This window comes from Wyeomyia smithii, chromosome 3 (genome assembly GCF_029784165.1).
Source record: "Wyeomyia smithii strain HCP4-BCI-WySm-NY-G18 chromosome 3, ASM2978416v1, whole genome shotgun sequence".
NCBI classification, from domain to species: Eukaryota; Metazoa; Arthropoda; class Insecta; order Diptera; family Culicidae; genus Wyeomyia; species Wyeomyia smithii.
The window spans coordinates 264,122,596-264,148,496 of NC_073696.1; positions in this window are offsets into that span (position 1 = coordinate 264,122,596).

The window sequence follows — 25,901 nt, forward strand, 5'->3', positions numbered from 1 at the left end:
TAATAGAGTGAAATCTCGTCTGCGTCAGTTCGGTCACGCTGCAACATACAGTTATTTAGCAAAGGAGAAACTATATTAGTGGGAGACAAAAGATACTCGCCTCTGGTGGAAACCCGTAGGTTTCCACCTTCCACTAAACAGCACGTTTTGTTTGATTCGGTTATGGTCTCTCCGACAGTGCAGGCACAGCCGGGCGATCGAAGTTTTTTGGTCGTTCGACAAATTCCCTGAAGAGCAATCCTGCGGGCCATGTTGACGGATCTAGAGCTCGGACTTTCATATCAGGATCCAAACCAACTTTGAATGAAACGAAAGACAAGCTGGCAGCACCTTTGCCTCTAGGTACAAGTCGAACCACATCGACTGGAGCAGTAACGTTCAAGCAGCGGAATTCACGTGAAGTTTTACGCAGAGTAACGCCAATTAACGCCATTTTTTACCCGGATTTGGAACTTACGCCTTTTTCACGCGGATTTTTTCCGCGCTACGTGTCTCCTCGTAAACTTTAGTGTATCCGCAAAATTGCGAGCTGTTTAATGTAGTTCATACTTTCGCATAATACAGCCATACCTCAGTAGAAGGCAACCTCGATTCAACGTAACTCGGTATAACGTAACTTTTACCTCGATACAACGTAACTTTTTAAGATGTATTGATATTGAATATAAATGATATAGCAACTGATTTTGGGGTATAAATTGCTTCGAAAATATGTCGTAAGTTTTGAAACCAATGAAACCAATGCAAAAGTCCCAAATGGGCATAAGAAAGGATTTGAAATACTAATGGGTGATGGGATTAGGTTTCCACGCATCCTTCAGTAACAATTCACAGTCTTGCATCAACTATTTGTTTTTGTTTGTTGAATCTTTCTCTAAAGAAAAGCATAAGAGAGGTTTCAAATAACTGGTAGGTGATGGGAAACAGGTTTCCGCGCATTTTTGCATTTCAACAGTCTTGCATCAATTAAAAAACTTTTTTTTTTGCTTGTTGAAAAATTGTCCTAAATGGGCTTAAGAATGGTTTAAAATTACTGATAGGTGATGGAAATAGGTTTTCGCGCATCTTTGAGTAATCATTAACATTCTTGCATGAATTAAAAAAAAAATTTACTTCGATATAACGTAACTCGATATAACGTAGCGGTAATGAAAATAAAGTTGCCTTATATCGAGGTATGACTGTATTATGTACCGGTATAAAGTAATGGAACATTTTTACCAAAAATGACCAACTTTTCCCGCTCTCCCCTAAGTACCGATTTATGCATTAGTCATATGTTACACAAATTTCAAAGTTCTATTCCAATCCAATCCGACATACAAAAACAAATACGAAAACAAACGCAAAACGAAACAGTAAGAATGATACCAACCGCCCTCATTCACTTCGTGTTTTGCACGTACACATAATCGGAGAGTGAACGTAATTAACGAGTGCTGCCATAGCGAATGACCGCCACCTAGAAACTAAAAAAACGATCAACTTTACTTTGACTGTTTTTTCTCTGGGCGATCGCTTGACTATATCGAGCAGTAAAGCTGACTGCGGAAGGCGTTCGCATTCGTGTTTTAACAGTCAACTTGCGATCCTTTGAAAAGCACTGCTTGTAACAGTGAATGGATAGACAATGAATACTCAATTTGTGCATGCTAGTTGTGAAGTTGTAGTGAAGTTGAACAAGCAAAGCAACAACAACAAATCGTTCAGAAGGTTCAATTTTTTGTACACTTTAGTGTCGACAATCCATTGGAAACCGGCTGAGTTTGAAGCATTCGAAAGTGAACAATTTCCGTGACGTTCTCAATGTTTTCGGTTTTTCAATTCGCACTTATGTTGCCGTAAGACGTAATTAATTCTACGTCAAAATTGATGTGCAAATTACGGAGAGTCTATCTTGCATGCAAATGAATATTGAAAAATAACACATTGTTATTTAGATTTTCTTTTGACTACCACTGGACTTGTTTTTTGCTAAATTGAGCATGTAAGCTGTCGAAAAACCAGCAATATTGACAAAACAGTTTGTTTTTTTTCTTCTGCTTCCAATTTTCAACATTTCTAAAGGGAGGTTAGATTAAACAAAAAAATGAGTTCAGTGGAGCCAACCTACACGCAAAAGTTCAAGCTTTAATAATTCAATGTGTCCTTTCAATTCGCACAGAATTTGCTCTGACTTCGCACAACCAATGCGTGATACGCATAACGCAAAAGTTGTACAAGAAATACATTGACAGCGATCAAAATCAAAATATGTATCATATACACAAAAATCGTAATGTCTCGGTAAAATTCGGCTTCGGGCGAACGATCAGTTTCGAGGCGCTCAAAAAACCGTACTTTACTTTCGCGAGCCAGTGCGTATCAACGGCTCGTACATCCCTAAAATCGTCAGCAACCGAAACAGCCTGTTTCCGCGGAAGTTATTGACGCTGGTGCCAGTAACGCAGAACCGACTGCATGTGAATGAAACCAGAATCATAAATAAATGCAGAATGTTGTGGACTAATCTCATGTTTTTGTTTAATTGTTAATGATTGAATGATGTTTTCAAATGACCTGATTCATGAAAGTGAATCGATCAGACAATAATATCTTCAATGGAGTCAGTATCCAACTTAACATTATTGATTGCTGGTTGCACTGTTTTAACGATGCCAACCTTCTGAACATCGGCTGATGCTTTATAAGTGTAGTGGTTTGGAGCTGCGCAATACTTCAAAATACGCTAGAGCATCAAATGCGTTATGCCCAACGCACATGCGATGTACTGGTTCCAGTTTTAATCAGTAATTGCGCTAATTTCGCTCATAACACTCCAACTTTTGCTCACACTCCAACTTTTGCGTGTAGCTTATGAACATCTTTCCTTGAGAGTTTTATTATACCCAAGTTTTAAGGATGACTGCAGATATTCGTAATCGTTGAGTTTTCGCATCGAATTGCTTAGTAAATTACAAGTGACCGGTAATTAACAGTTAAATGAATCTGACAAATAATTTTTATTTATGATTAGAAATAGGTTTGCTTCTGAAATTCAATTGATTTACTATCACTACTCGAAAACTTTCGGTTGAGAAAAATTCCTATCATCCAGAGTCGGAATATTATACTATAAGCTAAGAGAAAATGTTTATACCATGTAATAAAGTAATTTAATAAAATCTCGAAACGAAACATTCCTTCCAACTAATAAATAAAATTCAGAAAGAATAATTCCAACGAAACCATTTTTCAACAGCAAAATTTTCCCTCCGATCAATACTTCATTTAGCAGTAGCCCCTCAAAACGAATCGATCGGTTTTCCTGGAGCAATACTTTTAGCTGCAATAAAAAAAATTTCCCATTAGTACGAGAAGTGGAATGTTTTTGTTCGGTGTCGGCTCTGTTACGATTGCAGCCTGTGAAGCTCTAAAAACGAGAATAAAATGCACTCTCCTTTGTCTGAGTGGCTGACCATCTACGGGGAATCGTTCCAGAGGTAATAAATTCCGACGTCATGTTAGGGAACAACTTGCTGCTGTGACTTTTTATTTTATTTTCCGCATACTTTTCAGTCCTCTCTTTCCAAGACCAAAGTTCAATTAACTTCCACACCCTGCTGAAACAAAACATTCCTGCAGAAAAAAAGGTATCTCCTAGGCTGGTTCGATAAAATGGCTGTCTTTTCGTTCGGAAGTACCATGCAGGTCCACCACTGAACCGGACTTCCTGACATAAATAACATCTTGTTTATTACTCACAGAAGTTGGCTTTTCGCCTGCGTTTACCACCGGAGAACAGGCTTTTCGACAGCCGGGGATGCTTTTTCGGAAACGTATTCGTTCATGATAAAATAGTTAGCCTTATTACATTTTCCTCCCCCACTTCAGCCCACAACAAATCCTAGGCTGTTGCGATAATCAAGCGGCTCTTGTTCGGTCGTACGTACATACCCAAACACCTACAAGGCGGGTGAAATAGATCCTCGAAAGAGCTTACGAAAAGTTGCATTTCAACCAAACCATCCTCTTGTTTTCGAACCGTTGTTGTGGGAAAAACAGACCTGATGCAAGCAAATAACCAAAGCACAGAGTCCCAAGTGCTTCTTACAGCATCCGTCGAGGAGCCTATAAAGTGCGTTTCCCCGATGAGCCTCTTACTCAGAGTCCATTCGGAATGTGTTGTCTGCTGGTGCCCCCTTCCTTGGCTACTGTTTGCTAATGGCAAATGCGCAATGAAAAGGGAACCTACCTAGCTTCTGTCAGCATCCCCGACAGCATCCGAAGCTGATTCTGCTTCTTGCACAGGACAGAAACAATAAACATAAACAGCTTCCGCTTGAGCTTCTCTCCGTCTTTTTGTTGTTGTGTTTTTCCGAATGATTCGTTTGCCTCTGAATTTCACTATTTATCGACATGTATTTGAGAAATAATGCAAATTTATGCTTCACATAAATATAAATTCAGTCTCGTTTACAGTGCTCTTTGGTGTATGAGTAACGAGTGTGAGGGTGATAGGGGTTGTTCCTAAACCACGTGGGCTTTATATTAACTGAGTTCTAACATTTCATAGTTGCCGTCAAATAACAATGTTTTATTGAAAAGCATGGTTAACATGTTCAAGCCGGTATTAACGACTTTCGAGGGGTTAAGGGGGGTATAACAATTGATCAAAATATGACCACGTGGTTTCTAAACCGGTCCCAAAATTGTGTTGTTTGAACACAATTCATCTCGGTGCCAAATCGTTCAGGCTGTCAGCATACAATTGGTAGCTTGTTGTGATAAAAACCGGCTGGCGCAGAATCACAGAAAAAAACACAGTCCTTGAAATTCCCATTAAACAACCCGTCAGCACTAAGTAATAGAATTACACATCACCCCCCGACGTGAACATCTCGAAATTAGATTTCTTTTTTGTATGCTGCTGACGCTCTGGGCCGGGCTGGTCTGGGCTCGGCCCACCCCTCCGAGTGCAACTGACGCAAGCTCGCACGATTCGGACCGCCCTCTGCCTGTGTTTGCCTGTTTGCCGTACCGTAAGGGCACGCAGAGACGAATCCCATGCATTACCGCCTGTCTCCAAGTGAAGCGCAATTTATTTTCGCATTTCCGCCTCAACACTTGTCCCGGGAATGATTTAAATACGCTTCGAAGACTCGGTATGAATATTCAAGTACCGACCCTGGGGTTTTCTTTTTCCCAATGAAATCACCGTCGTCGTCGTGCTTACTTGCTACTACTGCTGCTACTGCTATTTCTGCTATCCAAACGCGATTTACCGTGGAAACCCGAAAGGCTCGCACACATTGCCATACACAGCCGTTTACACATATCGTACGAGTTCCGGAAACTCACGTTCAATTTCAACGTCACTTCAAGTGGAAGAGTACATTGCCCCGTAAGCATAGTGGTGCTGCGGGACGCCAAGCGGCGTTAATAGCAGAGTAATTATTATTTCATTGCATTTAAACATCGTTTAGATTGCAGATTAATTCCCCAGACATGTTTCTGGGCAGCCGCTTAACAGAAGAACCCTTTCGTTTCTTTGCCATGGGGGAAAGATAGAAAGCGTTCGTACATTCCACGAAACGGAAGCCAACAGCATGCCAACATATGCGGAAGCACGGCTAGGTAATGGATTCTATCGAACCTAGAGAACTGGCCAGTTCGCTTCATTTTGGGCTTCGTTTCACTTTGAGTGTGATTTAAGCTTCCAGCGCTGGCCCTGTAGAAAAGAGCACGAAGAGCAAAGCAGCACACTCGAGTAAGCTCGAGGTTTTTGATGTTGAAAACGGTTCTCAGACAAAATCTTACAAACGGTTGGAAATGTTCGGTACCTACAAGGTGAACCCTTCATGTCTTGGTGGTTAGTCTCGCAATTCAAATTGTGCAACCGATGCTTGTAGATCGTAGAGCAAATATGAAAACCACGTGCAAGATGTTCGCTCCATTTGTGCAGTGAACTTCCCAGAATGCGGCAGAGCATTAAATGTAAACCCCCTGATGCCATAGTCGTGCGCAAAATTTTCATTTGAATGGTATCCGAGCCGCATTTAAATTTGTTTAACCATTTGCGGTCTGAATACGATTGTCGGGATCGGAATCAGCTCGGTGCCGTTATTCATCGCAAATCACAGGCTAATTAAACTCGACCGAAAAAACGGTCGTTTCAGGATCACCAAATGCATGAATATGTTTTTTTTTTTAATTCCTGGAATCATTTTTAAAATATAAAAATACTACAAGGTATACAGCTCTAGGGGTTGTATGACAGGGTGACGTAAGACTAATATAAATATTCATTTTAACTCTTGTTTAACATATTTCACTACGCCTGTCATACACCGTGTACCTCACACAGGTATAAGGGCTCGACTTGCTATCGTGTTAAGAACAAGAATAAAGCTGAATTTTCTACACGTGGTCTTTTGTATCGAGTTGAGCGTAGATTTTTGCAATGAAGGTGGAGCGACGCAGATTCGAGAAAGAGAAACGAAACAAAATACCTTCAATACTACAGAATTATTGTCATGAACACCAAAAGAAAATTTGTTTCATTGTCATGAACACCAAAAGAAAATTACCCTGGTTCTAGACTAACTAATCTGCGTTATCGATATTGGACCGATAACGGTGTCCGACTAAGGTACAAAGAAACAATTGAACCGGAAAATCATCCAATTCAGCAGTAAAATTTCTTAAAATGAGGGTTATATCTTGCTGCGATAGGCAACACTACCGCTCATAAGCCTTATCTTCAAGCATTGATAGTTCTGAAAAGAACTGATTCCATAATTTTCAACTAGAAATGTGTGTACAGAACGCTGATGATCGCATTACCGGTAGCATCGAATATTTTGCTTGGCCGCACATAATAAATTTGCTCTCCGCTCTGTTCTCCGGTAGCTGTGCCAGCCATATATCCTGTAGCACATGATGGTACCTGTATAAAGGTAATGTGCTCTGCAGCCTGAAAGTTGACCCGTATGCAGCTCTTTTCCTAATGCCGCGTACCTCTAACAGCCATACTCTACTCGCTACCGTGTGACGAACAAGAATGAAGCTGAATTTTCTACACGCAGTGTTGTGTATCGAGTTGAGCGTATATTTTTGCGTTGAAGGCGTGGCCACGCAGTCTCGAAAAAGAGAAACGAAACAAAACACTTTGTTGAGTCAGAATATATATGGGCAGTGCAATTTATTCCGTCTATGTTATTGTTATCAGTACTCGGGAAGCAAGGCAATAGCGAGGGAAAGCTTGACCTTGAAGCTTTTCACCTATTTTCACAAATAAGCAGTAAAGCAACAATGTTAAACATTAAATCAAACAATTGTCACACATTTCATCTATCCACGGTCATATAAATAACTAAGATGATTTGGTTGTTCGCTTACTATAAACGTTTCAAATCTGACGCAACATTCGCCAGTTTTGTTTTCAATTTCACAAAATGTAATCTAGCAAATACAAAGTAACAGCGGTATGCGCTTTTCTCGATATTGGAGGAGCTTTCAATAACACGTCCTTTGCATCAATTCACCTGGCACTATGAAAAAAAGGAGTCGATAATACTACAAAGAGCTGGATTCAAGCAATGTTTCCGATAGTTGCCAAGAAAGTAAACGACTTGCCTACTTATTTCACTACACCCAACAGAAATGATGAAGGTTTTGTTACTCTTTTGCAACTTTTTATTACTTTTTGTGTATTACGACCCGCATTATACACAAAGTGTAATAAACAAAAAGTAACAAAATTTATGACGGCTACACGCTTGAATGTGTTTCTGCCGGCGAACATACAACCAAGAACCGCAATACCTGCACGCAAAACTTTTCCTTATTACTTTAGAAGCAATAGGGCAAAATTGTCTTTTAGGTAACAAATCTGTTACTTAAAAGGCAATAAAGTTCTTCCCCAGTCAGGTCAGGTAAGTAACACATACTGTCATATATTGAGCACGTGTTACGGGAGTACGACTATCTAATAATGGTCGTTTCAACCACATGCAAAATTTTTTCTGTCGTAAAATGCTTCCTTTCCATCTCAAGTCAAAAAATAATCACACACCGTCGCATATGTTGCACATGTTACAAGTTTCTTAAATCTCCAATTCATCCGGTGTGCGTGTATTAGTTCGCTCATTGTATACACGGAGTAGAGAAAAAATATGACAAGAGCTGCCAAGCAGCATTTTCCCGTCATAGAGTATGCAAACGTTGATGATTTCAATGACGCGAAATGCGTCTTGAAATGACATCATGATCTGTAAACTGAGTTAGAGAAAAACAAAAACATTCGCTTTCTTGCAAGCTATCTAAAACACATACTCATTGGTTCATGGAAACTCATTTGGACCTGTTTGAAAATACAGAACTCGTGCCCATCCAGAACAATATTGTTTTCTTGGGGCTCTTCACATCACTCCTTCGAGGGTCGTGGATGAGTGCATAGACATTGAATCATCAGATGATCGCAGAACATTCATGTTGCTTTTAGTCGCATGAAGTGCGTTGCAGGGAACCAATCCAATAATGGTACTCATGGCATTGTGCATTCTCATTAACATTCCTGGGCTAGCATTGATGTAATTGTTCCCTCCTCTTTTTTTTATTATTATTTAACATCACCATCTTCGACAAAATATCGCACATACTGTACTTATTCTATATTATTCTAACAACTAAACTAATCTACTAGTGCGGTCTTTAAAAACATTTCTAGACATGTTGAAATCAAATTTGTCGTACACATCGTTGAACGAGCGAATACATCTCTCCAAGGGATTGTTGTATCTATAGTTGGTTCTGTGGTAGCGGGTAGCCAGAAGAGTATAGTTCCGGAAACGACGAGGAGGGACATTTATAGGCATTAGCTCGAGTAACGCAGGGCAATCAATTACAGCTTGAAGCACATCAAAAACGAAGAGACGCTGCGCTTTATCACGTCTGACTGACAGCAATTCCAAACATATAAGCTGACATCTATCAAGGTAAGGAGGGAGCTCCACTGGGTCGCTCCAAGGGAGTACAAATTTCTTCTGCACGCGTTCAACTGCGAGGTTTTGTCCTAGGCAGTGCGGGGACCAAACAGGCGAAGCGTACTCTAGAATGCTGCGGACCAACGTGCAATAGAGTGACTTAATAGCAAAAATGTCCGTGAATTCAGAAGCGTAACGACGAATAAATCCCAGAACAGAATAAGCTTTGGCAGTCATAATCCCGATATGGTCGTTGAAATTAAGCTCTTTGTCAATCGTTACACCGAGATCGCAGATAGAGTTGCAGAGTTGGAGCGCTTCTGCTCCTATACTGTACCGGTGATAAACTGGATTTGTAGAGCGTGTAAATGATATAATTTTGCATTTAGTATCGTTGACACGCATTCCGTTATCATCGCACCAAATCAGCAAAATGTGGATGTCCTCCTGAAGGGCAGTGTGGTCATCCGTAGACGCAACTACACGAAATATGTTCAGGTCATCGGCGAAAGAGAGTTTGAAAGAGGATATGAGTAGGTATAGATCATTCACATAGATGTTGAATAAAAGCGGTTCAAGAACACTACCCTGGGGCACGCCAGACGTGATACAAAATGAGCGGGATCGAGCTGAGTTTACTACAACATATGAGGTGCGGCCAGATAAATATGACAAAATCCAGTCCAAAATCCATTCTGGAAAGCCAATATGCTTCATTTTTTCGATGATATGGTAGTGAGGGACGGTATCGAATACTTTCGCAAAATCAACGTACACCGCGTCGATTTGCCTCCTCATTTCCATTTCCCGTGATAGTGTGGTAACATAGCACATCAAGTTTGTTGTAGTTGACCGATGTCTCCTAAAACCGTGCTGGCTGTCGGAGATGAGAGGTGCTGATGCCGTATATAGCACGTTGTGCACAAGTTTCTCGAAGACTTTGCCCAAACACCATAAAATGGAAACACCACGGTAGTTTGTTACGTTGATGGACTTGTAAATTTGAATGACAGATGCAGTTTTCCAGATTTCCGTGAACGTCCTTTCACGTAGCGATCGGTTGAACAATGATGTAATTGGATCTGACAGTTCTGCACAGCATATTTTCAGGAACAGCGGTGGAATGCCATCAGTTCCGGGTCCTTTTTTAGAGTCGAGGTTATCGATGGCAATCCACACTTCGTCTGATCTAAACTGGATGCACGGGAGGTTGATGTCTTGCGATGGAATGTGGGCGGAACGGTTGTGACGTGGTACTGGTGATGACTTACTGAAAACACTTTCGAAAAGGTTTGCTGCTTCCAAATTAGAGCTGGACTGAACATCGTTAAGATTTACGTTGGATGGAATGCGAGAAGATGATTTTCGCTTTTTCAAGAAATCCCAAAAGCGTGAGGGATCCTGTTTTACACTAGCCTGGATTTTTGACATATAATTATCGTGAGTGGCCTGTAGAACTGTTTTCTACAAAGCTTCATCATCGTGCAGTTTTAGTCTGTCGCTGTCAGATTTCGTTAGGAAGAAACAGTGGCGTGCTTTTCTTAGTTTGTTTCGCTAAGAACGAAGCTCAGGGGTCCACCAGGGTTGGTTGAAGGTAGAATTGAACAATCGTTTTTTCCGTGGAACGAAATCGTCACAAACTACGTAGAGCTGGTCATAGAAGGTCGATAATCGATGTACTAGTGGTGTAATAATTCAGCAATCCATAGTGGGCGTGATCGGGGAAGAAGAAGCCTGATGCAGTAGCAGAGGGGCCGCAAGCGCGTTGGTTGATGTTGGGGGGTGAAATTTTACGGTTTCGTAGTTTTCGAATTCGCGACACAGAAGTCCTTCAGGCCATGTTTCGGGGTCCAGAGCTTTCTGCTTGAGCGATGTGTCCAATCCAATTTTGAATGATACGAATGAAAATGATTCGATGGCTTTACCTTTTGGTACAAGCTTTACCACCACTGGATTTTTTTCGATATTAAGGTAGGCTTTCGACATCTCACAAACAGCCTCAACAGTAACATCCGGACGAATCCGTGAGAGATAAAGCCAGAATCTATGTTCTGCTTCGTTTTTGCAAACGGGTACCGAAATAACGTTATCAAGCGGCTTTTTACTACCCACGTGACATGCTTCCAATGCGCGCGCATTGGTTTCTAAAACACGAGGACGTTTTACACCTCTACGGTGATCGATTGTGGGCCATCGAGGACTAGCTGCTGGTGACGAGTGCGTGGGTGGTTTTGAGTGCAGTTGTTTGATTTCCGAGCGTAGCTCAGTAATTGCAGACGTAAGCGAAGTAAGTGGTGATTTTTCATCGGCTTGGCACGAAATAGCACGAAAATGGGAGTTTGTAAATAGTTCTGCGCCACCATCACACATCCAGAAAAGATTTTTCTTACTTGAAGTTAGATACGATTGCATCGCACGTGTTACTCCAGAGCATTCGTTTAAGTGGAAAAAATCGCAGGAAGGTTGTATGCAAAGCCAAGACCGCAAGGTTGAAGTAGAATACTTTTACAAGAAAGATAACCCGGCTGCTTGCGTGTCAGTCATTTTTTCTAGTAAATAAACGTTGACCGTTCATTGGCAGTATTGTAATTTCTTTTTGTTTGATATTTTGAATGAAGTTCATTGAATATTTTTAAATTTTGTGCAAATGAGACGTTGAAGTGCTGCCGAATTGTAATATGCACATTTAATACGACATCATTGAACGGGAACGGAACAAAGGCTACGGTTATGCAGAACGCGAATGACAGCGCGATGCGATACGCCTTACCGTGGTGAAATGTACAGCTCTTTTTAAGGCGAAGTAGAGCTATACATTTCAACACATTTCGTCTTGCCGAATCGCATCGCGCTGTGTTTTGCGTTCTGCATAACCGTAGCCAAACACTAAGCGACGCAAACACGTAATAAAAGTCAGAGTATGCATGTAGATAAAGATAATTAACTTCGGATTATAGCGCAAAACGAGAAAATATTAACTCTTCGAATATTCATTTGTGTTTTTCAAATTTCAGTTGTTTAATTTAATATCCGATGAAATGTCTGTTTATTATCTGATGAAGCTCTTATATAGGCCAAATGATGCATTCCCAATTTACTAGGTCCATAACTCTGCCGACCGTACTTGGGAAAGCAATCGTATAACGACCAATCAGAGGTCGAATTTTGTGTTTTGACAAGGCTTAAGAATTTTCAATAGTACAATAGTTCGAATAATAAAATTGCAATTTCGTGCATTTGGTAGGAGTCTTAAAAGATTTTCCAATCGATTGCTGCAAAAACGAGAGAAATCCATCGAAAACTAACCGATTTATTAGCATTTGATATTGGACATATTTCACACTTTTTTCAGTTTTAGATTTTCATTTCACATCCCTATGTAGCCGAACTTCCTGAGAGAAGTTTTCTACTTCAAAAACCTTCACAGTAGCCGCGGCAGATAACAATGTCAATGCCAGTGATGGTTAATGAACACTTTTTGCATTGCTTCGCCATCGTACGCCTAGGTGTAGACTTCCAGCGGTACTCACAAGTATTACAGTCGGAACAAAAGCTCGCACGACCCAAAATCAAGCAGTATAGGTTTGCAATATTTGTCGGTAGATGTCGCTTCAGCTGAAGAAATCGGCGTGGAGAGTAGTAGCCCTTTGTTGATTACCAAGAACAATAAAAATCCATACACTCGCGAAATTTATAATTTGGCATGACGGAGCGGCGCACAATCTCACAATTGTTTAGGAAATCACACACGATATTAATTGTTCACGGGATACCAAAACAATGAATTTATTTCACAAATTACACAAAATATCGAATAAAATAATATGGCCGAGAAAAACTGCGATGTAAGCAACGAGCAGTGTTGTCAGAATCTTAAAGGTAGTATCCCCCTGAACCAAACAAAAAAAAAATACTACAAGGTATACAGCCCCAGGGTTGCATGAAATGGTGACGTGGGATTAAACACTGAAATTAGAGGGGGATTCAGTTACGAAGGTTAAAAACTCCACAGACAGAATCAATTCGCTTGTTCAGTGATCTACGTATTTTTGTTCTCACCCTTCATTTTTTTAGAAATATATTTTTTGACAAGGCACAAGCGTATCGTTGTTGTTTGAGAAGCACAAAGAATTTCTCGAAATGTGTCCAAATCATAATTAATTCTATTTCCTTTAAAACCAAATACAACGATACTTACGTTATCATAGTGAATGGTTTTGTCTCATTTAACCCTGATTAAATCAAATTCACTAATAAGGAAACGGAAAAAGATTAATTTTCAACAAACTCCAGCAAATACTACAAGGTATGCAGCCCTAGGGTTGTATGAAATGGTGACGTGGGACTAAACACTGTAATTAGGGATTTTTTGTTCCAAAATATACAGAGTCCGCAGACAGAATCAATGTGTTTGCTCGGTGACTTACGTACTTTTTTTCAGCTTTAGAATAAAAATATAATAATTTTTTGTGCAAACAACATGTATTTGACATAGCACAAGCCTATCGTTCTTGTTGAAGAAGCACCAACAATTTCTCGTAATGCGTCAAAGTCAGAATTAACTCTATATCCTCAAAAGCCAAATCCATCAATACATACGTTGTCATAATGAATGGTTTTGTCCGATTTAACTCTGATTAAATCAAATTTATAATATGATATTTAAAAATAATATGGGGGCTCTTACGAAAGTTCATTAATTGGCAAACATAAGAAGATATGCTAAACAAAATTATCAACAAGTTTCAGCAAAAAATTGTAGCAAACAACAATTCCATTTTTGTTTTTTGCTTGACAATTTTTTTCATTTGCCTACAATTACATTCGCTGTATTACGAAGACAGCTAATATACGTTTATCATGGAAAAGTTCAAAATAATTAAATATCATCTAACAATTTTGAAATATAAGAAAAAATTCGGAATGAATCTTAGTAAATGGACCAAAAATTCACAAGCATTCACCGGCTCTTAATCTTCTATAAATTTGTATATTTGTAGAAGTTAAACTTTCGATACTATCCGGTCACGGTTATTTAGTGAATATAGAATATAAAATATGATAAATATAACTTATAACTGTTGCAAAAATGTACAATTCGTGTTGAGTAATTTATGGTAATCATACTCATGTGTGACTGTTGGTATAAGTTCTATTTAAGAATGGTGAGAGCATCGTGCGATTAGAATAAAATTCCAGTAATGTCAAGAAAACTCAGGTGGGATCTGATTACAAGACGTACCCCTCCCACCCTATCTCTGATGAAGCATGCAGCCGCAAAGAAACAGCTTCATCCCACCCACCACCAGGGGGCGGAAAATGGAACTAATCTGCAGATGGGTGGTGATAATAAGGCGAAAAAAAAAACTTGAGAGAGCAATATTTTTGGCGCGAAAAACTAAGGCTATTGGTCGTGAGAGCGAGGACAACTAGAAGGGTTGGTCATTCCAATTTCAACCGCCTAAAAGATAGGAAGTTACTTTATAGAAAAGTGGAGCAGTGAAGTTCAAGGAAAGGAGAAGAAGGAAGTTTATTCAATAGAACGCAATAGACGCAAAGCAAACGACAGGTAGGAATAAACCTTCGATCGCGCTCACGATCACGACCAATAGCTACTCGACGCTAAAACGTCCTTAAACGGCAGGACCCCGTATTTTTACCCTGGAATCGACGCCCATCGTGCATCACCACCACGCCGCCACGACGCCATTGCATTGCCGCCATCACCAGCCGCTGTTACCCACCACCAAAATTTACTGCTACGGTTGCACCCGGCAACCTCGCCCAACCGTTACCAACAGGCGACCCACCAGACCGCTGACCGCAGTCCCGGCTTCAAAGAAGGCGCGCCACCGAGTTTCGAGGTAGGAGTAGGGTGATTAAGAAATCCAAAAGAGGAGATATTAAAATAAAGGGGGAAGTTTTGGTGAAAGAGAAGTCACAAGTGTTTTCTTGGCAATAAGTCGCGAACCTGTGCCGACCCTGAGGCTTGTTTGGGGGTTCTCATAATTGCTGAATAGCAATATATCCCGTTAGTTACACATGAGATAAACTGTCAATCATCATCACCAGCAGCATTGCAGTTTTTCCTCGATTGCACACGAATAGAAATGTACGAACAGAAGTGTACCACTGCAATACGAATAGTACCGCTGCAGTACGAATAGAAGTGTACCACTGAAATGTACAAATAGAAGAGTACCGCTGCAATCATAGACGACGAGAGACCTGCTGCTTTCTGCTAAACTGATACTGTTGCTTATACCAGCACGTTTTCTTTCAAGACATCAGTTTTTATTACATTCTGACAGCAGGTTCAGGAATTGGTAAATAATGGGGATTGTTTCAAACTGTTCGGAAAACTTTTACCTTCGAGACATCACATTAGTCTAAGTTCATGGAAGCAAAAATAAATTGACCTATTGGGACGGGAAGACTCCGTCAATTTTTTTTTTTTCGATATTGATACAGAGAATATCACAGGGAACGGTTGGTGTCCATTCACGTCGTCTGTGCTAGGAATGCTTGCATGTAATTGGTTCATTGTTCGCGTAAATTTGTCATTGAAACTTTTTATCAATTTTATCGCTCAGGAAAGAAATTAGAGTAATAATTAGCATAAAGCAAAATTGTTCTACATTTTATCTATCCAAAAACATATTGGTTATTGTTATCCATCATGTGGTTAGGCTGTTATTAACGTTTGAAATCTGACGAAACATTTGCCAGCTTCATTTCCAATTTAACAGATTGCATCTCAGTATAGTAAACAAAGACGTAGTCCCACGTCAAAAAAGTCGTGGCAATCAGTAATCACAATCAAGTTGAAGTTTAAAAATTACTTTTTGTTTTCTGCTTACCAAGTTTCTTTCGATTGCATTCGAATGTAAAAAAGGATTCTAAATAAATCTTAGCAAATGGACAAAAAATTCACAAGCATTCGCCGGATCTTACTCTTTTTCGAATTTGAATTTTTAGGAATTCACTCATTCGATATTATGCCGATGCCGGATTATCTAGTGATTATCGAAGATAAAATGACATGAATATCACTTAAAGTAAAAATCAACTTATAACCGTTGCAAAAATGTTCAATTCTTGTCGAGGTGTTTATGGTTTTAATGGAAACCATATAAATGAGGAAAACAATTGATAACCAGCAGCAGCAGCATTGCAGTTTTTCCTTGATAGCACGCGAATAGAAGTCGTATACAGCAACAATGATAGACGACGAGAAACCAGCGGCTGCCTCACATGTATTGTGCGGTACTGTTGCTTCTACCAGCATGTTTTCTTTCAAGACATCAGTTTTCATTACGCTTTAACAGCATATTTAGAAATCGTTCGAGAAAAAGGGTTGTTTCAGACTTTTGGAAAAACCTTTACCTTCAAGACATCAAATCAGTCTAAGTTCATAATAACAAACGAAATTCGACCTGTTGGGACGGGGAGACCTTATCAGTTTTTTTTCTAGTGATACAGAGAATATCATAAAAAATGGATTGTGTCTATTCATGTCGTCTGTGCCAGGAACGTTCGCATGTGATTTGTGCATTGTTCGCGTAAATTTGTCCTTGAAACTTTTTATCAATTTTCACCGTTGAGCAATGAAATAATAGTGATGACTAGCGTGTTACAAAACTGTTCAACACTTTATCAATCCAACAACATATTGGTTATTGTTATCCATCATGTGGTTATGATGTTATTATCGTTTGAAATCTGACGCAACATTTGCCAGTTTCATTTCGAGTTGTGCAGAATGCATCCCAGTATTGAAAACATAGACGTAGTCACAAGTCAAAAACTGCGAAAGACACTATGATAGCTGTGAAAATATTATTAATCTCCAATAGAGCACTCTATTGGTACTACGTACGCATGTGATCCAGCTTCCAGCGTCGTTTTGGATGTCTTTGCTGAAAATAGAGGACACATTGAGTAGGTTTGTTGGATAGGTTCTTCTATGGATAACTGAATTCGAAAATGTTGATATTTTTGCCTAAAAGTACTTCGAATGATATTTGGAAGAAACACCATAAATTTTTGTATTTCTTTCCGTCGCCCCCTGTGGAAATAATTTTAATGATTTAATAATAGTTCAATCATTTATCTGAATATCTACGTAATAGATCGGATGGTAGAGTCATAAGGTACCAAGATGAACCTGGTATCCTCATTAACGTACTAGGAAACGTATTAGTGAAAATTATCCTGATGGATGCAACTGCACAAGGCATAGAGACGAACTCGATTTTTAATGATTTCATGAGCCAAAAGATAGCCGCAACGTTTCCAAATTATAACCCTGTAAGTTGATAGGTCATTGATATTGATGCACATATTCACATTCATACGCAATACGTTGTTACTCAGAAATTTTAGAAGATATAAAACGGAAAAGTTCATTTCTTCAAATCCTTCTACACTTATAGGTAATCAAAACCAAGAAGTAACCATAGCTAAATAATGTAAATGCACACACACACACATACATTTCCGTACATTTTACTGTACAGAACCACGCTGGCGCACAGAAACAAGACTAGATACTCCGGAAGAAATACTTAAGAGAAGTCATTTGAATCGTTGAAATAAATCTTAGCTACTGCTCTGAAGATGACTAATTTATAAAGCCACATTGACACATTTTGTTTCACTTTTTTTCCGCTTAAAAAGTGTCGATTTGTTAAATTTTTGATAAAATAAGATGGCGATTTCGATGGTGTTTCCACACGTTACAGATCTGATCATATCATGCCAATAACAATATTTTACATCACACATTCTGAATCCTTCCCTATTGCATAAGCTCTCGTGATGGCTATAGAAGTTGAAAGCATTGTTCCTGTGGGAATATTTCAGTGGACGTAGAAACTTTTGCAAAGCTACAAATTCGATTAAAATATTCTAACAGAATTTTTAAGATTTCCTATTCTATTCATGAATCTCATCGTATGAAATGTGCGTTGATAACTCTAAGCTGAATAGAATTTATTTTCAATGGGAATATTCAGTTGAAAATAAAATTCTGAAATGGTGAACAGCCTTATTTAACCTAACATATTTTATTATTTTCTCGATAATGTTTGAAATTTCGCTGTAACGGAATTGCTTCACAGTTTTGATCTACTTATAAATTTTGACTCTGCTAATTTTACTTTCTACTATTTGACCTCTATTTTTTCTGAATGGACAGGTTTTTTTTCTATCGCTGATAAAAGATTTGAAGCAGTTGAAGATACGGAGGATCAATATCCAGCCAACATTTACATAAACGAGTTTCTTTTAGTTTAGTTATTTATTTTCAGCGACTTAAAACAAAAACAGAACAAAACTGGATAGAAAATGAAACATTTCCATACAACTATTTTGGAGACATTTAATCCTATCATCCAATTTATGTTAGCAATACGAATATCGTAAAAAAATGTTTTCCTACTACACAATCATGGGGCGAAACCAAGTTGAGTTGCAAACACTGGCTCTATTCCCAACAACGAAAAATCTATAGCAATAAAAAATTAATTGTGCTCTAAGCTTAAGCTTCCTGAAGTTCTAATGTGTGCTTCGAGTAAATATCTGTTACATCATTTATTGGGATTTAATATTTGTAGCGGAATGTAAAAGGACCCCACTTCTTGCCAATTACGAACCAACAATGAAAATAATTGAAATACTTGGGCATGTGAGAGAGTTTTTGAAAAGTCTTCCAATTGTATGATTAGAAGCAAAAAAAAAAGAAATTTACATTACATACAACAACGGAAAATATAAACACGCTTTCCGCGGAGAGCGGAATTTCGACCTCATTACCTGTGATGAGAAGAATAGAAAATTAAAATCCTCTTAACATCGCTTCGGAAATTACCATCCAACACGTACGCGGAGCAAATCCGATTAAAACAAATTCCGAGCAGATCGCTCGAGAGCATGTAACGATGTAAGGAAGACTTCGCGTTCACTAAACTTTTACCACAAACGCATTACAGTTCGCTTTTGCAATTAAATATTCGAAGAAACCGAAACAGAGTAAATATTTGATTCCTTCCAAATGTTGAAAACTCGAACCAACTCGAAGGGCCCCACCGAAAGCTGCACTCACCGTGAAAAATTCTTGCCGAGTTCCAGCAGCTCCAGCGAGGAACAAATAACTCTTTCGCCAAGTTCGACCGTTATGATAAATAGTTCAGTGCTGAATCAATATTTATCCTTCAGCGATGGCCGAAGTTCCACCAACAATAGCACCACTTATCGATATTTGCGCGCGCTCGACAGTCGGCGAGCGAAGAAAGTCTGCGTATTTTCCGTTTTCCCAAGTTGCTTTGCATTTTTCCGGCCCTCCTGTCCTGAGTGCATCGCTATCGGAATTCTGGATAGTTTTGTTGCCTTCTTTGCCATCAAACTTTGATTGATGCATAAATTGCGAATTCACTCCCCGTTTTTTCCCACCCAAAGGCAACCGGGGTGGGGAGCGAAATTCATTCACTTACTGACAAACAACCACTGACAGAGTTGGGTTTTTCATAGATTTCATTATTATCCGAAACATATTTCGAGAGACCTATGAAATTTTAAGTTTTTCTCATGATTCTCGATAAGTTAACTTCCGTGCACCATCAAGCTTATAAATAGTACGTGAATAGTATACCCAACGCTTATCGCATAGTACTCTATCAAAGAACAAGAAAACGTTGAAGGGCCGCGTCGATATAAGCTGCTGTCAAGAAAGGTGGGGGAGAGAAACGCGGCGAGAAAGTTTTCATCGCGCTAAGCCCAACCGATCAATTGCCTTCCGAGTGGGTGGGTGTTTTCCTCCAACTTTTTCCACTTGATGTGCGGTGATGGCAAAACGGTGGAAATTTCGATTGGTTGATCGATTTCTTGATGGATTGCGAAATTGGAAATAGTTTTCGGTGGAAAGTGAAACAGCTCGAGGCAAGATGCAGCGCCGCTGTCGGATGTATGTGTACCTGCGAAACATCGACGGATGGCGTGCAGATAAATTTAGCGCAGTTTGAGTGGCAGTAGGACGATCCACTTCACATAAATAGATATTTCCTCCGCTGTCGCTGTGGAAAAATAGATTTTTTTTATTAAGACAAAGAAGAACGTAGACCGTGGAAATGACATCATTCTACATTGTATCTGGTGCAACAGTTTAGTATATATAACAACAAAGATTGAAATCAGCATTGCCCATTATCTAGGCTTTTAATAGCATTATGTCATTGTGCCATCGGTATGCAGCTATTTTGAAATGCTGCAAATATTCGAATATTGCGGTCTCTCCAGATGATTCCATATTCAAGCTTCGAGCTTTCTTCTTTCCACTCTGGGCTGTTAATTGATGTGACAAACACATTCACAAGGAATCGAGATGCACTACTCCTCTCGTAACGATAAAATCCCATCCGGGCAACTGCTATCTATCTGTCTGTTGGTTTTCCCAACGATTCTCTCTCTCTCTTTCCATTTCTCGGTTAAGGTACAGTAAGCATTGCAGGAGATAATGTCTGATACCACAAACGATCCAGGTGAATGAGTCACTCCAATTTACAGCAACACAATAATAGTACTCCGATGGTCCTCGATTGTCAGGAGATGGATAGATAAATTGAACCAGTTTAATATGCGTGTGATTCAATATGCTGTACAATCTGGATCAATATCTTATCCAGTGCACCACCAGAGCTTTTCCATTACTGCAGAGAGAACATAAAAGAGCTTAATAACAAGTACATATCTCGTACTAGAGTTGTCTAATATTTGCTAATTCGCCCATCAACTCTGCTCGAAGGAAAATTAAAAGAGCGGCCCCGACCGGGATCACCCCTTTTTCGGGTTGAACTTTGTCGTGAAAAGAAACTCCAACGGCAGCGGTATTATACTCAACCACAACTCAACCCGTCCCTGGGCCAACAAACCAAGCTGGAAAGATTGCAATCAGCACAATGTTTACCCGGGCAATTTACGCCTCGGCAAACAAATTTGCGACCTTACAAGAGCCCAATTTAATGGGTACAAGAGTCGTAAAATTTTCCTCCCACCGTGAAATTGCGTTTGCATTCCCATATTCCAACCACCATAAAATACTCGCTCTTATTAATCCGATCTCATCCCACTGTATGGCAGGCGACGCTTACAGCAGTCAATCGGCGCACATTTTCTCGGCGGGAGAAAGCGTCGAGGTATTTAGCTTTTCGTGATTCGTGTTGAGATTTTATGTTCTTTTCGAAAACGGTTGTTTACACAGAAACACGCTGGCAGCCGATAGGTGAAACTATTCGAGGTAAGTTGGGTTATGTGACCTTACCTAATGAGAAAATGAAAGATTTTTAGATTTGTTTGGCGATGCCATTGATTATCTTTATGTATAGTAAGAAAAACTCCGGTAAAGCAATTTTTACTAACGTACAAAATGGCATGATGGAGCGTTTAAAGTTGCTGCAATATATTCAGCAGATGTTCTATAAAAACTAGAATGAATTAGTGGAGAACATGCACGCTGTCATCGTATATTATGTTATGTTGTGCTATGATTGAAAATTTCGTCTGACATTGTTTTGTCTTAATGCATAAAATTAGTAATTAAAATAACAATAAGTGTCATATGTACAAATCTTTCCTGGATAACTTTCATGGTCAATCCAAATTTTGTTGAATGGACACCAAGCAACAACAGCTGGTTCAAGTTGCGAACTTACCAGAACACCGTATAATGATTTCATGCACATTGGATCGTGGAAACCATTGGCAATTAGGTATGAAAATGAATCCCAGATGCCTGTTGGCTCTTGAGATGACATTTTCGTAGTATGTTTGGAAAGTAAGCTGGCTATAGAAAATAACGCCAAGGTCTCCAACTTGGCATATGCGCTGGAGAACTTGCCTAGACAAGCTGTATGAAAAGCTGATAGATTGTAGCTTTCTACTGAAGCAAATGAAGTTCATTACATCACAGCGTAAGGAGATTTCGGTTACTCCAATCACCGAAGATATCGAGCAACTTTCGTAGTTCCAGGCATTCACCAAGGCATGCTTCATGAGTATGAAGATTTTCACATCGTCCGTAAAAAGATCCTTGTACCTCGCGATAATATAAAAGCAATTGATACAGAATGAGAACAAAACTGAGCCTAGATTGCTTCCTTGCGTCACTCCAGAAGAAGTTGTGAATGGCCCAGAATGTAACGATACAAATACTAACCTAATACTAACACATTGAGAAAGTACACAACGAAGAGAATTGCGGCGGATTTGTTGCGATGTATCACTTGTAGTAAAATTTATATTGTTCACAAGAAATGTAATTCTTACACCATTTAAAATGGTCAGCGTGAGCAGATTCCATCAAATATCAGTGAAGTGACTTTGGCTTCGTGAGCTTCGATTTCCAGTTTTTTTTATTTACAATTGGTCGGCCGCCAGCAAATCTGGGGCTATTTGGGACGTACTTCGATTACTGTTTATATCTCTGCATTGAACATGTCGATAAAATTTGTCACATCCTGTTGCGAATTAAAAAGCTGCCAGTCGTTTCGTTCAACACATTATAATCAACCCGCCGAAAATCGAGTCTGCGGCGTTCTGATGATATTGGCAATAGGACGTCTGAATTCAGTCGATTCAGAAACACAACTAGCGTTAACGTAGTTGATAACGTCTCCCCCAAACACACTGGTGACCTCGGTTCGAGTCCCAACGTCCACATAGACGTTGGAAAACCTTTTTGTCATGACGCACCCCCCCCCCCTCCGCAAGTTTTGGATAGCTGCAGGTTGTTGGGCAAAAGAGACACAACTCCGGTGGGGAGATTAAGGGTTTCCATAATACCAACTACACTGCTTCCTGTTTCCGGGTTTATCGATGAGGGTTGTTGAGGAAAGTACGACAGAATTACTAAGATTTGAACCTATGATCACCCGTTTGTCAAAGCAGACTCTGTAACCTAGCGGTTACAAAGCGACTCCGCTCATACCCTAAGCCCAATTAAGATGGCAGCCCCGTCGCAAGATTAGGCATCCGCAACCGTAAAAGGTAGCATGCCAAAAAAAATAGACGTTACAAACACCCAAAAGATAAATACGAACCAGAACAATCGGCAATAACCTAGGGCACGAAATTAGGACTAAGATTGGAAGCTTGGTACAGATCGCTGATCGTCTCGGGTGGCGAACAGATTCTACTGGATCAACAGAGGCACCGTCACTTCGACATCGTTGCACTTCAGGAGCTTTGCAAGAAAAATAGATGGCACGGGGGAATTGTGGACGCATCGAGGACATCATAAACGCTCAGATTGGAAGGGAAGAAATGCACACCAAGACGAACAACACCGGTCATGCGAGGTGTTAACTTTGCAGCTTCCTGAGGTTTTGTAGTCCGAAGTACCTCCTTTCCCCACGAAGACATCCACTTGGAGATCACCTAACCAAATTGAGTGGTTTGGCAATCCAATTGAAAACATCGACGGCCGGTTTTTCTCAGAATGGAGCGGATATTGACTCGGACCACTACTGCGTAAAGTCCGTAGGTCGTCTTCCACCTGATCGATCCAACTTGCTCACTGTGCACCGCTCCGTCTCGTCCCTGACGGATTGGTTTCAAGAACCATTTTTACCAGGCTGTCTTCCGATATCCTTGCGACACGCCCAAGCAGCTTCTGCAGTTAGTGGTTTATTCGTTCCGATCTCCATCTGCATTCCACCGGAGGTGGTACGCAACACCTTCCGCTCGAAGACCGCAAGGGCGCGTTGGTCCTCCACAAGCATAGTCCATGTCTCATGCCCGTAGAGGACTACCGGTCTGATTAGCGTCTTGTAGAAGGTTAACTTCGTGCGGCGACGAATTCTTCTCGATCGGAGCGTTCTCCGGAGACCAAAGTATGCACGGTTTCCTGCCATAATGCACCGCACGGTGCTCCCGCAGACCGTTATTATAAAAAAAACGCACCAAAGAATCTGAGTACACCATTCGACTCGTTATGACGTCCAGAATCTCTGGTCGAAATTTCAAAATCATCGTACGGTACATTTTTGAGTAATGCCCTTTTGAAGGTCGTAAAGTACAAAAAAGTGATATTAAAACGACGAAATACTAAATGTTAAGCACGTTTTTCAGCCACAATTTTATGAAACAACTTCCAAAATAGTTTCTACACATTCCAAGTATTATATTTCAAGACATTTACAATTGGTGGAAGGATTTATTTCAAAATCCTACAGTGCACAGTGGTCTAAATTCTAAAAATCGTGATCGTTCTAGATTTAACTATGAAAAATTGATTTTATGTACTCAATGTCTTCAGTAAAATTGTTTCATAGAACAAGGCCTCACTTTTGGCGTTTTTGGTTTTTCGATCAATTTTGTCGTGTTCAACGTACATATAGGACATCGCACTATTCAGCAATTGTTTTTCTTTTAAAATTTTCCACAACTTTACTGAAGGAAGCAATCCGGTGTATTGTAAATTAGAAAAAATATTTTTTTTATCTAACTGTTGAGTGGATTGATCAAAAAACCAAAAACGCGAAAAGTAAGACCTTGTTCTATGAAACAATTTTGCTGAAGACATTGAGTACATAAAATCAATTGTTCATAGTCAAATCTAGAACGATCACAATTTTTCGAATTTAGACCACTGTGCACTGTGGGATTTGGTTTTGGTTGGTAAACGGCTGGGCAATGCGTACCAGCAGTACACCTGTATTAGTTGGCATAAAATAGACCCCAGTGTGGTCCATAGCATAATGCCCTACCTCCACGTGGTACCGACTGGGATACGAGCAACCAAGGGAAGATCGGTTAACCGGTGGGAACTTGGTCGTATGCTGACAGGGAAGGGGGAGTTGTTCTCCTTGGAGAGCAGCTTGCCTGAGCGTCGGTTCCCCAGGTCAGGGGCGGCTCAAACAGCGACTGATCCGGAGCGGACGGCTGAACTATGAAATGCGGTGTCTCGCTAGCTACACCCAAGACGGCAGCCCCGTCGCGAGACTAGGCATCGCAGCCCTAGTAAGGCAGCATGCTGAAAATAAGCATACTACGAACAATCCAGAGAATGATACGAATCGGAACAATCGGTATAGACCTAGGCAAACGAAAAAGGACAACGATTGGAAACTTGGTACTTGGAGGACTCTGCTCGAACCGGCACGCGTGGGCATCCTGGCCAGAGAGCTACGGAAGGCAAAAGTGGAGGTAGCAGCCATACAAGAGGTGCGTTGGCCTAAAACCGGGGAACGTGAATTCCGGGCGGTCGATCCGACCGCGGGCACTTCTTTCAAGTATCACATCTACTACAGTGGCGGCGATAGAGCGGAACGGGGCGTCGGTTTCGTACTACTTGAAAACCAAATGAAGCGTGTTATCAGGTGCGTATTGAGGATCAAGGGCAGATTCTTCAATTACAGCCTTATCAACGTGTACGCGCCGACAAACGATAAAACCGATGACGTAAAGAAGGAGTTCTATGAGCTCCTCGAGAAAACGTATGGAGAGTGCCCACAACACGATATAAAGATCGTCATCGGAGATACGAACGCACAAGTCGGACGAGAGGAGTTCTTTCGTCCCGTTATTGGTAGGGAAAGCCTTCACTCTACCACCAACGACAACGGCTTGAGGCTAGTGAACTTCGTCGCGGCCAGGGGAATGGCCATCTGTGGCACCCATTTTGCACGTCTGAATATTCGAAAGTACACCTGGAAACACCCCAATCGAGAGGCCTGCTCCCAGATCGACCACATGCTGATCGACGGCCGGCACTTCTCAGTCGTCAGAGATGTGCGGTCCTTTCGAGGGCCAAACATCAACTCGGATCACTATCTCGTGGTGGGCAAGATTCGCGCCCGGTTGTCCAATGTATTTAAATCGAGATCGGCGAGGAAGATACATCTGGACATCCCGAGGTTATCAGCGGAAGGAGTTGCTGCA